Source organism: Myotis yumanensis, unplaced genomic scaffold (assembly GCF_028538775.1).
Source record: "Myotis yumanensis isolate MYYU_CA2020_CCGP unplaced genomic scaffold, mMyoYum1.0.hap1 SCAF_4, whole genome shotgun sequence".
Taxonomy (NCBI): Eukaryota; Metazoa; Chordata; class Mammalia; order Chiroptera; family Vespertilionidae; genus Myotis; species Myotis yumanensis.
In genome coordinates this window covers 40,177,166-40,193,649 of record NW_027223755.1, presented here as the reverse complement: position 1 = coordinate 40,193,649, position 16,484 = coordinate 40,177,166, and the positions used below count along the sequence as shown (strand labels likewise).

At 41.8% G+C, this 16,484-nt stretch overlaps 1 protein-coding gene across 2 annotated transcripts in view; it reads right to left on the bottom strand.

Annotated features, from left to right (window-relative positions):
* SV2C (synaptic vesicle glycoprotein 2C) overlaps nt 1-16,484 on the bottom strand; it is a 155,593-nt gene that overhangs the window by 102,082 nt on the left and 37,027 nt on the right. The window lies entirely within an intron of this gene.

Sequence of the window (16,484 nt, the reverse complement as noted above, 5' to 3'; positions counted from 1 at the left end):
CTGATTACTTTTATTATGATTATAATTGGTTTGTGTCTAGCATGAGCAGTTAGCCATCTGCTTCTCACATTAGGAAGGAAAAGGAATCGCTTTGAGAGTAAGAAACAAGTAGGAATTTCAATCAATTATTATATTACAGCTCAAAAACAAAACCGAGAATGTTGAATCCATTTTGCTTTCTCCTCCAAACTCCCAAAGCAAAGCATGTTAAAATTCAACCCACCCAAAAATCTCTGGATGTTCCTTAAACATGCTGCAGCCATTCTTCTCTTTGAACCCTTATCCAGATAACCTTTCCAGAAGCATCTTTCTCTAACCTTTCATCCACTTGAATTTCACTTTCACATTCTTTGTGACAACACCCTAGACTGCTCTAGTTTTCATGGGTACCTTCTACAGATTCTCACCCACATTCTGACTTGTATTATTTGTCAGTCTTATGTCTACAACCAATTGGTAATCTAACCCCTATAGGAACTATGTTTATGACATCTTACTAGGAAATTCCATGAGACTACATTATTCTATGTAATAGAATAATAGGCTATATTATAGGCATATTTTAAATAATCAGTGAAACCTAGCTAATTTAATTTGAATTTACATAGTAGGTTCAATTCAAATCTTAGTCCTTCTCATGTATAACTATGCAACTAATAGAAATCTGAAATTTTTACCACAAAATCTTGAGTGTCCCCCAAAAGTCCAATAAATGGCATACTTCAGACCTTTGGGCTAGAAGAGTGATTCCCAAATGTACATCTTCAGAAGAGGCTCCATAAAAAAGTTTCCACCAGTGTATAGTGAAATGAAAAAAAAAAACACAAGGAAAATAATATGCCTTTTTCATAAAAATAAGCTTATTCAACTTGAAGGAAGATCCTTTATTCTAAGGATATGTCCTTCCTATTTCTTGATGTGAACATGCCTTTTGTTTTATGAAATGATGGTGATATAAAGAATAGTGTGGGTCATTGAAATTATTATTTTTAAATGAAGCTCCTTAGTAAAATAAAAAGTTGGTTTCCCTCTGTCAATCCTCCTCATTTTTTTAAAAAAAATTGGACTTTAAAATCTAGAAGACTGAGAGACACTAGTATAAAACACTAAATAGTGGACACAATATTTTGGAAATACTGCATTCTGAAAAAAGGCTAAGGAAAGAAGTTTCCTAAACCATGGCTCATAAAGTGAGTAAGAAATTAGTGATGTCTCCTGCGTACATGAATGGTGATTATTCTACATGACACTCCTCCCACCCATCCAGAAGTGGAGTCTATGTTTCCTCTCCTTCTTTCTGGGTAGCTGCTTGACCAATAGAATCTGACAGAAGAGATGCTAGGTGACTTCCAAGACTGGACCATATAAGGCCATGCAGCTTCATCTTGCCCAATGGAACACTTGTTCTTAGGTCCTTCCTTAAGCCACTACCTAGGAACTCTGACTACACTGAGAAGCTGAGAATGCCATGTGGGAGGGGTCACAGGTAGGCTCCATCCTCAGTATTCCCAGCCGAGCCCAGCCTTTCCACAATCCCTGCCAAAGCGTCAGCTATCTCCTACCTTCCAGAACAGCCTATCTACCAGCTAGTCCAGTGGTCGGCAAACTGCGGCTCTCGAGCCACATGCAGCTCTTTGGCCCCTTGAGTGTGGCTCTTCCTAAGCCTTAGGAGTACCCTAATTAACTTAATAACAATGTACCTACCTATATAGTTTAAGTTTAAAAAATTTGGCTCTCAAAAGAAATTTCAATCGTTGTACTGTTGATATTTGGCTCTGTTGACTAATGAGTTTGCCGACCACTGAGCTAGACACCACTGAGTGACCTCCGATGGCACCATAAAGGAGGATCACCCAGCCAAACCCTGTCCAATTTCCAACCCACAAAATGTGAGATATTATGAAATGGGTATTGTTTAAAATCGCTAAGTTCTTGAGTTACACAATAAGACATATGTTACACAATAAGACATATCTGGAAAAGCATATTCCTTAAGACATTTTTTAAAACATTTTATTCATTGGGATACCCAGACTATAAGAAATGCAATATTAAGAATCACATATATTTCTTCACTTTCAGTTTTAAGGAAGATCAACATGGTTTGTTAATATTTATTTTACTACTGAATATCATTTCAAAAAAAAAACCATAATAGGCAAATCTACTAAATCCCCCCACCTTTATTCCAGTCATAAACTAAACAATGAGTGGGGGACCACTGTCAAGTCTTTTTCTGTTTTGTATTGTTTTGGTTTAATTGGTCGGTTTTAAACATAGTGGAAGGAGAGGAATTAAGTAAATGCGGACAGGATTGACGAAGGGGTTGTTTTATGGGTAAAGGTGGTAGTGGGTGATTGGTTTTAAGATGGGATCATGACTGCAAGGAGAAGAAATATGTAGAGAGAGCACATTCTCCCCAATGAAATGTATTCATTAGCTCCTAGAGGGAAGAGCACGAGGACGTAAATTCCGTGTGCTCTGGAGCATGCCAACCGCACTGTGGCTGATTAATAAAGCTTGGAGGCAGACGAAGCAGAATCGCAGCTCTTCTTGAAAACTGGGGAGCAGATTCACCATCATGGTTTTCTCTGCACAACTGCCCTCCCCCGAGCTGAGATCCTCCAGGAACTTCCCATTTTCCCATCTTGGGTCTCCACAAGGGGGTAAATCAGTGATCATTTAAATCTCACAGCACAAATTACACTAAATGTATTGAACTTGGACTCACCGCTGGCGGGAGGGGGTTGGGGGAAAGAGAGCAGATGCCTACAGGGTTGTCACAAATAACAAACTGTTCCTTGGGGCCAGGCTGCAGCCTCACAGCTGTGTGTGCAGACAAGCAGAGCAGTGTCACATGGAGGGATCAGAGGGCTTTGTACCACATTCAGTTCTCATTCACACCACCGTGCGACCACCTCCCACCTGCAACTTGCCCCATCCCAATGGAGAGATGCTGACAGAGGTGCAGGGATGCCGTGGGACAAATCTACAGGGTTGACTATCGCCTTTATTACAGGTAGAAGCCCGGTGCATGGATTCGTGCACAGGTGGGGTCCCTCAACCTGGCCTGCGCCCTCTCATAATCCAGGACCCCTTGGGGGATGTTGGAGAGCTGGTTTCGGCCCAATCCCCGCAGGCCAGGCAGAAGGACCCCATGGGTACACAATCGGGGCTTGGGAGGAACCACGGGAAGGCTCTATGGCATGTCCAGCCCATCTCGCCCAGTCCCCATTGGCTGGACCCCAGCAGCAAGCTAACCTACCAGTCAGAGTGTCTGCCCCCTGGTGGTCAGTGTGCATGATAGCAACTGGTCAAATGGTGGAACGAACACTTAGCATATTAGGCTTTTATTATATAGGATTTCAACCCTGTGTCTCTCAGTGGCCCAGATGCTGACTTTCCCAAAGAGAATCTGACTCATTAAACTTCCAGGTTATGTGGTTAGTTTTCATTTCAAAAGTTCCTATTTCAGCTTTTAGAATTAATAAGTTGTATGTAGGTTTCTAGATCTGTCTAAATTGTTTAGTAATTTAAAAGACAAATATAGGTAATTTTCCTAAAGTTAAGCACACTCAGGATTAGGGTTAAGAGAATCCCATCAGCAAATCAAGTCTCACATAGGAAATTATCTGGAATACAGGAAAAACTTAGCACTATTTAACCCTTCTTAGACCAAATTTGTTTTCTGCAATTCAATAATTGTCACTAATGTGTAAACATTCACAATTTTATTGTCAATTTTTCTTCTTATTAAAACTATATAATATACTGTATATATATATCCTCCTACTTTAAAGAGTAAATTATCTTTTTAATTGAATTATGCACGTTATCCCTGGGCCATGTGAATAAAATCTAGTCATGGTCAAATTTCCTTTTGTTTTATAACAAAGAGTGATAAGAGATGACAATTTGTTTAGGTTCATTAACTGTTATTGGCAAACTCTAGCCTCTAGGAGGAGCCAAAGACTCCCCCTCATTTTGACAGTAAGGAAGAACTCTGAATCTGAGTAGAACAAAATGGGAAACTTCAGAGACTTCAAAATGAGGTTAATGTGGTTGGAGTGGGAAATGATCTCTTCATTTGGATCGTTTTTCTCTTCCATGTGTTTTCTCATGCACATCTCCTGCCCCCACACCTCCCCACTCCCCCGCCCTCTCTCCCGCCAGCTTCTCTTGAGAACTGTGAGATTCTAACAGCTGCCATCCAGCCCTACAGAAGCATCTCTGACCTTTTGGAAAACTACTTCTTTCCTACAAACCACAATATTTCTCCACAAATCAATACCTCTCTTCCACCAGCTCAGTTTCATAGCCAAATTCATGTGCTATTGTTGCTGGGACTGGTTTCCAAGCAGCATCAGCAGTGCCTGGCAGCTTCGTTAATTGGTTCCATGTAAAGGAACCAGCTTAAAACATTAATTATTATCACCAACCTGCAGTTGACACAGGATTTACCCAAACCTTTGCTAATCGGGTAATGGTTTGATGTAGTTGATGGATTCCCCTTTTGTTCTATCTTCTTTGATCCAGTAGCTCTCTCAGCTTCAGGAACAAAATTCTAACTGACAAGCCTGAGATAAAATACATCAACTTAAGCCTCTGTAATATCCCTAATTCCTAGTTTTTCACCACCCTGCCACAGTTTCCAGCCACAAATAAGAAGTTTCCTCTGAATGTTACGTCAAGTTTAGATGCTAGTCACAGAGATCTGAGCTAATCTTGTCACACCAGCAAATTGGAATGACAGTCATCATATTGCCACAGTGATTCTGGGGACCAGCATGCTTCTAAATGGAATCACTAGCTGAATTTCACCAACTAACTACCCACTGTTCCTGGATTAATTCATTCTTAACATACATTCAGAATTCTCCCCCAAGGGGGTTGATGGGACCCCCTTGAATTGTTCATTCTTCATCTACTTCGTCCAGTAAAATGTATTTTATGCTCTTATTTTGTTATGTTTTTCTGTTATGACGAGTTAGGAGAACTGCCTGACACAAGAACCCAGTTAAGTCAGCAATGCTTTAAATAACAGTTCATTTATTAATGGTGAAAAATAGAGGGAGGCTTACTTATGACAGCTACGTTAGTACCAAATTAGTTTCTCGAGATTAATGTCACACTAGAAGAATTAATTAAGCAATGGTGTCCATAGGGCAGTGTCAGAGCACAGCAAAGGAGCAGAGCAGGGGGTTTCTTTTCAGGGTTAAATTGGCCACTGGAGCATCCCTGGAACATCAGTGCGGAGCTACTAAAACTCCCGGAGCCCACATATTTTCAGAAAAGATAGATTGTTTTGTTTTATGAGAAAATCTGATGGGAACCTTTGCTCTCTGGACTTTACAATGCACACTTATTAGAATGTAATTCAGTAGCATGATCAAATGTGAAAATGCCTTAATTCTGCAGAAGAGGGTCACTATATAATTACGCAGAATTTTCTTATACTAAGAGTGGGGACTTCCTTTCAGTATTCTTTTTGAAATTTTTATTTTTCAATATTATTTCGTATTAGTTTTAGGTGTACAGCATAGTGGTTATATAACCATATTCTTGATAAAGTGTTCTCTTTCAGTGTTCCAATTCTGCATGGTGTATGTCAAGTAGAGAGGGGACCTTCTGTTTCATGGAACCCATGCCCAAGGATCCCATCTTAGAAGAATCCTTTACACTGGCAAACTTGACCTTGAACACTGGATTCTAATGAAATGGGAAAAGAGCTCTGCTGCAGAACAATTGGGCCTGTGGTGCAGAAGAGACGGAATTCTGTGGGTGCCGAAACAAGGGCTCTGTTGTTAATCAATGTCATCCAAATAACTGTCGTTTTGTAGAAGGAGCATACATGCAGGCCCACACACTGCTACATTCCCAAACTTGAAGGTGTGGGGAAAATAACTCAATGAAACATGGACCAGGCTTGTCAGGATTTATTGACCATAATATCCAAGGGTGACTTCTACGAAGGTGCCTTTTATTTTAATTTGTTGCAAGTCCCATTTCTTCTACCATTTTACAGCTGAATCTGGGCTAAGCAACGATATTGAACAGCTCAAGTAGGGGTTTGTTGATTCTAATTATAAACTTGGGATCAAGAAGCCCAGTTTCTACTTCTTTCCTCTCCCCTGCTTTAAAAAGCTTTGGAATTGGAGCCAAATCACCTCAGAGCCCACAATGCAGGATGTGGGATGCTGCTGTATCATGATGTGCTAAGTCAACTGATAGGAATTTCCTTTACTTTGAAAAAAAATGCCTAAAACTGTTACCCATGAGAGTATTGAACCCTTACGCTGTACCTTCATTTCTATTCCCTTCATTTCTATTCTGGGCATGATATTAACACAAGATACCACAGGGCTGAAACAGTATCAGTGGACTTGGGGAATAGCGGGCTTGAGGCCCTAGGGTTAGTCAGGGACAGGTGGAGGAGACATTAGGTATTTATGTTGCCTACCCCACCCACCAACTCCCCACCCACACATACACACACTACCCTTTTTTTCTGGCCACACCCAATTCTAGATGTGAGTTTAAGCCTGACACGTCTCAGGTGCAGCTATCACTTTCCTGGGCTGGGCTTGGCAGCAAGGCCTTGTGCCTCTCACTCTGAATCTTGATTCTGTCCTCACTTTCTACCCCAGTCTGTCCTGCTGCCTCTCTCCTTCCCAGCTCCCCCCACTCCTTAGCCTCACCTTATTTACTCCCACCTACTGGCTTGATCTTTTTTACTTTGATCTTAACCTAACAACAACAAAAAACAAACAATCAAAAAACCCATGCTCAATAGATACTGCTCAGCAATAAATAGGAACAAATGATTAATACACACAATCACTGATGGATGTCAAGGGCATTATGCTGAATGGGGAGGGAGGGGAAGCCAATTGCAAAAGGCTACATGCTATATGATTTCATTTCTATAAAATTCTCAAAATGGCAAAATGAAGGAGAGAGAGAACAGGTCAGTGGTTGCCAGGGGTTAGGGTTGGGGTTAGGAAGCATAAGGGAGTTTCTTTATGGTGATGGAACAGTGATTCTGGGCCATAACTGTGATGAGGTAATACAAATTGATATATGTGATAAAATTTCTTGGAACTACACCCACCCTCTAAAAGAGTGAATGCAAAAAACAAACAAACAAACCGATGAAATTTAAATATGGTCTGTATTTGAATTAACAGTATTATACCAATGTCAATTTCCTGGTTTGACAATACACTAAGGTTTTGAAAAATATTATTATTGGGGGAAGCTAAGGGAAGGGTAAATAGGAACTTTTTGTACTATTTTACAACTCCTTGCAAGTCTTAAACTATATATATCCCCAATAATATGGCTGTGAGTTCCATCCCCAGCAACAGTGCATCCCAAGAAAGAACAAAAAATCACAAGCAGAATGCCAAAACAGTAACTCATTTGCATGACATTCTTAATGAAAATATATGGAACTTAGTGTCAAGTGGAAAATGACTTGGCATTAAAAAGGAAAATAAAACAAACTGGGTAAGTCACCTGATTTAACCTGTGGTATGTCTTCAGCTGGCAGAACTCAAACAGGAGGCACATAAACTAGAGGTGATGCTCAAATTAGATGTGTCACATCACTCAAATCTGCTGGCTTTCCCTTTGGCAAGTGTTTTCCACCATATAGCTCTTATTCTACGTGCAGCTTATAAATTTCTTCCGGATATGAACAACAGTCCCTAATGTACATGATTATTGCATGGCAATGGTCTTGAGAGTATCTAGAAAGGGAATAGGGTAATTCTCTAACAATCTATAAGTTCCTGAAAAGTATTAGAAGCCAATAAAATAACTCTTAATAATTCTAAAAAAGATTCGAATATTTAAAGAAAACATGATACCTTAAAAATTTATTGTTCTGCCAGACCAGTGTGTCTCAGTGGTTGATCTTCAATCTATGAACCAGGTGGTCATGGTTCGATTCCCGTTCAGGTCCTATGCCTGGGTTGCAGGCTCGATCCTCCGTAGGAGGTGTGCAGGAGGCAGCCACCCAATGATTCTCTCTCATCATTGATGTTTCTATCTCTCTCTCCCTCTCCCTTCCTCTCTGAAATCAATTATTTTTAAATGACATTTTAAAAATTTGTAATTGTTCTCACTTTAAGAAAGGAGGTGGTTGGATTTCTTTTTTACAGCTTATTGATTTTTTAGATTGAGAGGAAGGGAGAAGAGAGAAACATCCATGGGAGAGCACAACACCAATCACCCACCTCCTGCACACCCCTCACCAGGGACTGAGCCCACATCCCATGCATGTGCCCTGACTGGGAATCGAACCAACAACCCCTGACCTGGATTCCTAGTTCAGTAAGTATTAATACCTGCTTGGTGAAGTATGAACACATGCTCTATGAAGCAAAGGGGTTCACAGTCAAATCACTGTGGAAATACTATCCTGATTATGTCACTTTTGCACATTATAGGCTCTGAGAAGTCCTGCAGTAAAGATCTGAATACTTTCTCGGACCAGTTTGAGCAACACTGCTCTCAGGACTACAGACTGGTGGAGGTGTAGGGAACACAGGCATCCACAGTGAAAAGACAGGATCAAGCAAGTCATACCTCATGTCTCAGGAAACATTCCAGGGCTCAATCCATGCAAGCCAGCTACCTCTCCAGAAATATTCCTGTAATCCAATTATTTGATAGGATGCCATGTGATATGTATGCAATGCCCTTTTGTTAATAACCAACTTCCTTCTGCTTAAGAAACATGGAGATAACTCATCTTTCATAGAATCTCGGCATCACAGAGAGCTGGAACTGTTAAGTTGGGAAACTTCTGGTACTATCTTCTCATTCTACAGATGAGTCTGGACAAAGCTAATCAGCAACCTGACTCTGAAGAAACCCTGGGCCCTGATTCCCAGCCCAAAGCCCCTGCAGAATAAGTTCTTGTCTGTTATGTGCTCCATATAGCATTTAGCGTCCTGTAGGTGCTAAATGACAATTATTGAACCATTCAAGTCCATTACAGTATTTCTAACATCACACTATAAAAATAAGAACAATATTAAAGTATATAGCCATTTCTTTAGAAGCATTCATGGAATATTTCGGGCTGGGGGAGGGAGGTATACTAGGACAAGAATATCGTTATCTGACAGTACCTCCGCCCATCACCATGTCAATGGGATTTGGAAAACTTCTTAGAAGAAATGTCTATTTAAGTCCTTTGGCCATTTTTTAATTCAGTTTTTTTTGTCTTTTTAGAGTTCTGTATATATGATGGATACAAGTCCCTTATCGGATATATGTTTTGAAAATATTTTTTTCTATTCTATGGTTGTCTTTCCACTTTTGTGATGGTGTGCTTTGAAGCACAAACATTTTTATCTTGATAAAATCAAATTTATATTTTTCTTTTGTTTCTTGTGTTTTGGTGTCATATCTAAGAATCCTTTGTCAAATCAAAAATCATAAGGGTTTTGTTTTCTTCAGAATTCGTTTTACCTCTTTCATTTGTCTTGGATCCAGTTTGAGTTAATTTTTGTGAGGAAAGGGTCAAACTTCATCCCTTTGCATGTAACTATCCAGTTGTCCCTGCACCATTTTATGAAAAGACTTTTCTTTCCACATTGGATGGTCTTGGCACCTTTGCTGAAATCAGTTAACCTTAGGTATATGTTTATTTATGGACTTAGAATTCCATTTCTAACTTTGTGAGAAAGTTCCTTAAAAAATTAAAAACAGAACTACCATATGATCCAGCAACCCCACTTCTGGGTATATATCCCAGAGAATTAAAATCAGTATCTCTAAGAGATAGCTGCACTCCCATGTTCACTGCAGGATTATTCACAATATCAAAGACATGGAAACAACCTAAATGTCCATTGACAGATGAACGGATTGTTAAAATGTGGTGTATACATACAATGCATTGCGTTGTGACTCCAAGAAAACATGACCTGGGACCCCACACACTGTGCGATATACAGCAGGAGTCTGCGGGAGCCACCATCACATGCCTGGGTCCCTACATTATAAATGTAGTATGCCCAACCCTGGTTGGCAGTTCAGTGGTTAGAGCATCAGCCTGTGCACCGGAGGGTCCCAGGTTCAATTCCCAGTCAAGGGAATGTACTTGGGTTGCAGGTTCCATCTCTGGCCTGGTCAGGGCACATGCGGGAGGCAACCAATCATTGTGTTTCTCTCACATCAATATTTTTCTCTCTCTCCTCTCTCTCTCTCCCCCCTTCTCCCTTCTACCCTCTATAAAAATCAATGGAAAAAAATATCCTCTGGTGAGGATTAACAACAACAACAAAATTTAGTGTTCCCAGTGTGGTGGTGGTGGGGGGGGCGGGGGTAGAGGAGCCTTCTTTATTGATCCAGCAGAATCCTAGGGGACAGAGTTGTAGTGTGTGGTCATGAGGACCCTCTGATTGAGTCAGCTCACCCCCAGGGAGTGGCCGACTGGGAGCTGCCTTTCCCCCTCACCTCACCTGCCCTAGGCAGTTCTGTACTATTTATCATCGCTATTTGTATGCTTAAATGTAAGCATTTCAACAAAGTTTATTTTATTGTTAAATCCAGAGGCACCAGTAAATAACACTGTTTTCAATTTGGAAAAATAAATAAAATGAGATAGGAGCAGCTAACTCAATCTGCTCCTGGTTTGCCAATTTATCTCTCAGATATACTCCGGATGTGATTACTGGCACACAATGACGCAGAAGTAATGGCTACAAATCTGCAATTTTCCCCTTGAAGAGATAGTTAGTATTTGTTTCAACTGCTCCAGTCTATGGTACAATTAAGTTATTAGGTGTATTATCCCAGACAAATGTATCTTACTACCCTATAACCTGTTTTTAAACACTGATTTGTTTCCTCCCCTTTAAAAATATACATTAAAACTTAATTTGGCAGTTAATCTGACATTTATCCTTTCCACTCTCTGGAGCAGTCCTCCTTGCCATGGCCAACGCCCTTTTCTCGGCCATGCCCCCTGAGGCACTCCTCAGTTATGACCACCTCCTCTGTCCTGAAACGCCCCCCCCCCCCCCGCCCCCTATTGGCCTCCAGGCAGCTGAGACTTTTCCTATCTTTCCAATCACTTATTTTATGACTTTTCTCTACTCACCCCTTAAAGTAGTCACTAAAGATCTGCATTAGCCCCCTTCTCTTCCTGTGTTCTCCCCCTCAACCCACCATCCTCTCCTGTGGGCTCTGCATCTCTATTCAAAGATCTCTCCAATGTCCATTGCTAGGGTGGGTTTCCCCATCAAGCTACAGAACCCACCTCCAAATGCCCTCCTGGACCATTTCTCCTGAGCATCCTGGTTGCCACCTCAAACTCAACAAAAATTGACTGTACACCACTGACCACCCAGGCTCTGTGCTAGGTACCAAGGGTTGCCTGTGAATAAGACATCCAGTTCTTGTGCTCACAGTCGGGTGTAACTAAACTCATCTTCCTCCCATGCACCGCTCTTCCCTCTTTCCGACCAATCCCAGAATTCCAATGTCTACTTAAGGCACTGCCACCCAATACAACACTTGGGCAAGAAGCCTCAGTGCCATATAGCTTCCTCTCCCCTGCTCCCATAGCTAATCCATAGAGAAAGTCCAAAATTCTTTCCTTTCCAGTCCCTCAGCCATCAGCTCTCACCATCCACAGGCTAGAATGATCATTCAAATGCAAATGAACCTTAACTTCTGGCCAGCTTGCTCCTCTCCAATCCATTCTGAGCACAGCAGTCTCTCAATGGAGTGTTCTCACCACACCACTTCTCTGCTCATACATCAAAGGCTCCCTGCCTGCTCCAGAATAAGCTCATTTAAAGCTCTCCATGAACAGGTAGGTGCCTGCCCATCTTCGCAATTGCTCCCCACCATGTATGTTTCACTTGAACAGACCTGAAACCCAATGTACTCACAATACTCAATCCAAGATTTTCACGCCTTTGTGCTTTGGCTCAGTCTGTCCGCTCTCCCAGAAACACCCTTTCTCCACCCTCATCTTGGCAAGTCCAAATTCTACCCACAATTCAAAGCCTGGCTCAACTGCCACAGTCTCCTGAAGGCTTTTGAAATCCACACCTCCCTCAAACAGAATGAGCCAGCATTAACCGCAGGCCTTTCTTCCTGCGAGCAGGTCGGTTAACTCTTTCCATTTTCAATCAGTTCTTTTCACATAGTAATACTTTTAATATTTCTGATTTAACTAGATCCTACTGAGAAAACTAAGCTACTCTCAGAAAAGCCTTTTACTTTCACGTAGACAGGAAGAAGAAACAAACCTGGAGTCAGATGATCGTTTTATCAGCGCAGCTCAGCACTGAGACACTATCACAGTCACACTGTGCCCCGCACGTCGGGGTCCATTCCGGGACGTGTAGCTGTAAATGTAGTCGGGGACTGTGGTCCCCCCACTGTGTAGGAGAAAGACCAGCCTAAAGAAGTCAATACCCATTTCAGTAGAAAAAAAAAAACAAATGCACACCCTGCAGCTGTTGATAAAGGATCTACTTTTTGGAAAGAAAACCTTTCCTCAAAAAATGGCACCAAAAGCTCCCTTGTAATGCATGTTACTGTATATTGGTGGGTAAGGAAAACACTCTCACTTACATTATAAAACCCCCTTCCCACTGTTTAAAATCAGAATATCATTTATAACCTTCCTAGGGACCTTCACCTCCATTCCTGATCAGCAATCCAGCAACTTCGAGCTCCTCCCTGTTATTACATTTTCAACTGCACAGGACACACCACCAGTTCCAGCATCTCCTCAAACACAGGAGACAGGCTGACTCCATCTGAAGCCAGCTAGGAGCACCCACCCACCTCCAGAAGGACTTCCTTCTAACTGTTTCTTTTCTTTTTGTATTGTGGCAACATTCATATAACATAAAATTATATACATGCTACAACATGGATGAATTTTGCTGGGTGAAATAAACCAGACACAAAAGCACAAAAGACTATCTGATTCCACTTATATGAATGATCTAGAATAGGCAAATTCATAGTGACAGAAAATAGATTAGAATTACCAGGGGCTGTGGGGAAAGGAAATAGGGAGTTACTGTTTGCAGTGATGAAAAATTTGGATAGAGTGGTAATTAAAGTCAGTCCATCGTACACTTAAAAATAGTTAAATTAAATTGAAGGTAAGAACTATATATCTAAGGACCTCTTTTACTCCTCTCTTACAATATTAAAGGCCAATAAGAAATTTCTAAGTTTAAGGTAAGACTGTCAGTTGCAAATATGTGGATTAGAAATACTTACTCTAGTGATTTATGAGGCTGATTCCTCAAACTAAAAGTAATAAAACAGTTCTCGACTCTGTAGCATTCTGCAGGAAGCTGACAGCCTGCAAAAGCTTCTGTTAGGTGAGACTACTTATTGAGGGGCTAGATTGCCCACGAAGGGTGCAACTGCATCTTGATGTGTGGAATTCAAACCTACAAGTCTGTATTATTTGTATTTGGCTTGATCCAATTATCAGATGCTTAATAATTCAGATTGCCTTACTTAAACCAAAGTCCAAAATTAACAAATCCTCCAGTCTGACAACCTATCACCCAGTTCTCATGGCTTCAGGGGGATCCCAGACTGACTTAGGACACACAAGGCCAGTACTAACAGTGGATCAGAACCCTCACCCAGGAGTGTAGCACAGAGGGATATGGAGATTTAGCAAGCGAGAATCAGCCTTCAGGTTCAAAGCTGTATTGTGGGAAATCTCCCAGTGACCCTCCGGGGGACAGAGAGGCATTTACTATCACAGGCTCATAGTCCCAGGACGCTGCTTATTGGCACATTTCAGGGATGTGGCAGGGAGTTCTGTTCACTCCTGTCCGATGGAAATGAATCGCACACTCTTTGGATGGAGACATCTTTTCAGGCTACTTGGCTCAACTCCATTGTCATGTCAGAAACCTCTCTTCTCTCAGGAGAGTGTGGGAGCCCGGAGGAAGCAAGGCCCAGGAACGTAATGAATTACTGAGTCGTCTTCTCCAATTTGACAATAATGAATCCAAATAAGATTTTGCTAGTGTTGGTGGACAGGATGTTCTCTAGAAGCCAATAACTTTCTAATTCCAATTAGGATCACTGTGACAGCCAAAAGGCTAAACAGAGCCACAGGGCACACCCACCACAGAGACCAAACCTCCCTCTGAGATAACGAGGCAGACGGTCAAGGACCAGGGCACTGGGCAGAGTACAGAGCTGCTGACCCTGAAATCTGCAGTGTACATTTTCAGGGTCTTAAAATTTAGAGAACAGTTGGCCATGATAATGTTTTAGGTTCTAAATATCACTAAAGCTTTGTAACCCCCAGCGAGAAAGCATTTGAACCAATAGTGATTAGGTTCCCTGCTTCACTAGTTGGGTCTTAGGAGGAAACAGGCCATTGTGTGAGAAACCATCCCCTCTGAAGGAAGAACACAAGGGAAGAGTAGCCAGTGATGTGCTAATTCTGCTCTGAGGGGTGAGAACTGGGGTGGGGCTGAGCCTGATCACAGCTTGAGGCTAAAATGATTACAGCATCCTTCCTGCCTTAGAACTCAACCTACCCTCCACCCAACCCCAACAGCTCTCGGACGGGAGCTAAGATACGGTCTCACAGCGCACTCATTGTGAGGCACAGCACTGTAAGGTTACAGCAACCAGGAGAATGTGTGGTGCCTGAGGAAATCCTGCCATGTGAACGGGGAAAGGGGAGGGCATGCGGAGTCAGAGGTCATACTGTCACTTCGCTCAGTGCACAGACTCCTTCTTTTAAAAACTCCCTAGCCTTGCCCTGGACGGGTGGCTCCGTTGGTTGGAGCACTGTCCCATACACCAAAAGTTTTCAGGTTCAATTCCCACTCAGGAAACATACCTAGGTTGCGGGTCAATCCCTGATTGGGGCACGTATGGGAGGCAATCAATTGATGATTCTCTTTCACATTGATGTTTCGCTCGCTCTCTCATTCCCTTCCTCTTTCTCTAAAATCAATAAAAACACCCTCTGGCGAGAATAAAAAAAGCAAAACAAAACCAAAAAAATTTCCTAGCCATGATTATTGATGAATGTGTTCATCTTAAGTCATTTCCAGCAGTCAGTGACTTCTTAAATGCCAGACCCATCTCCTCAATGAGATCTTCCTCACCACCAGTCCCTAACTAGTGCTCAGCAGGAAACCACCATCTCCCTGGCTAAGGCCATTGGCAGGTTCTTCATAAATGAGATGGCTCCCAACCACTGGATGCTTCAGCCCAAGTGGGAAGTAGCCCATTGGGCATTCCTCTTCAGATGTCCCCAAGGATCTCCAAGTGGAAAGCCTACAACTAAACCTTCCATCTTTCTCCTCCTACTAAAACCTCTACTTGCCATGACCTAGATTGATGAATTGCCTTCCTTTCATTGACCGCCCACCTCCTCCCCTTTCTAAACTCACTGGTGACCTAATCCTTACTGCCTGTGCCCCTGGACAGCTCTCTAATCCACACCTTCTCTCCACAGCCTCATTCAGGCCCATCTCCTGCAAGGCACCCCCGCCTGAAGTTTCCTTAGTGACACTTTTTTTTTTACAGCTATGGACACTAGTAATCCACAGACATTTGTGATTTCTTCATACTTAACCATAACTTCCTTAGATACAGAAGTCTTGTCTTTTTTTTTTTGTCCTATTTTCCTCTGTGGTAACCCTGGGATTTGCACATAATAAGTATTCAATAAATAGACTTTAGCAATAAAGAATGGATTATCTGAAAGTGACTGCACTCATTCTCCCAAAGAGCGGCTCATTAGACAATTAAATATTTCCTCTTTTCCCAGCACAATTAACAATCTTATAGATGCAAACGGACTATACACACATACACATGCATACACGATCTGCCCTGAGCTACCCTTAAGTTAATCTTCCAGCAAACACTAAGAGATCCATCTCCCAAATAAGGAAAGCATAAATTGGTTCTTATTCTTTGTTCCTGGCCCGCCTAGAGGAAAATGACACAATGCTTAGTAACAAATGAGAAATTATTTTGCAAATCCATGTCCTCAAAATGCCACCAAACGTGGGTCATGCATCTTTCCTTCCTGCATTTTGATCCATGGCTATGACTTAGTGTGATAATTATATTACAAAGCTATTATTCGATGAAATGAAAATGACAAAATAATTTAAATGACTGTCGAAAAAGGACTTGGTTAGTATGCAATTATAAGTGAAATTACAATGGCAAAATAACTGAAATGCAGGTCTGGAAGGCACAGCTCTGAAACCATTAAGATGCTTCTTTGTGGACTCACAACATTGAGTGAAACTCGACACTCCTGGGGACCCATTTGTAATTCCCTAAAGCTGGCAACATGCATGAAGAAATCAAAAGGTCTGCGCTCCAGTTGTTCCACAGCATTATCTACACTTCTGAATGCCGCCTGGGGGGGTGACCTCCTCAGGGATGGTAGGCTATAGGACAGTCAAATAAGAACCATGTGCCATACTGTG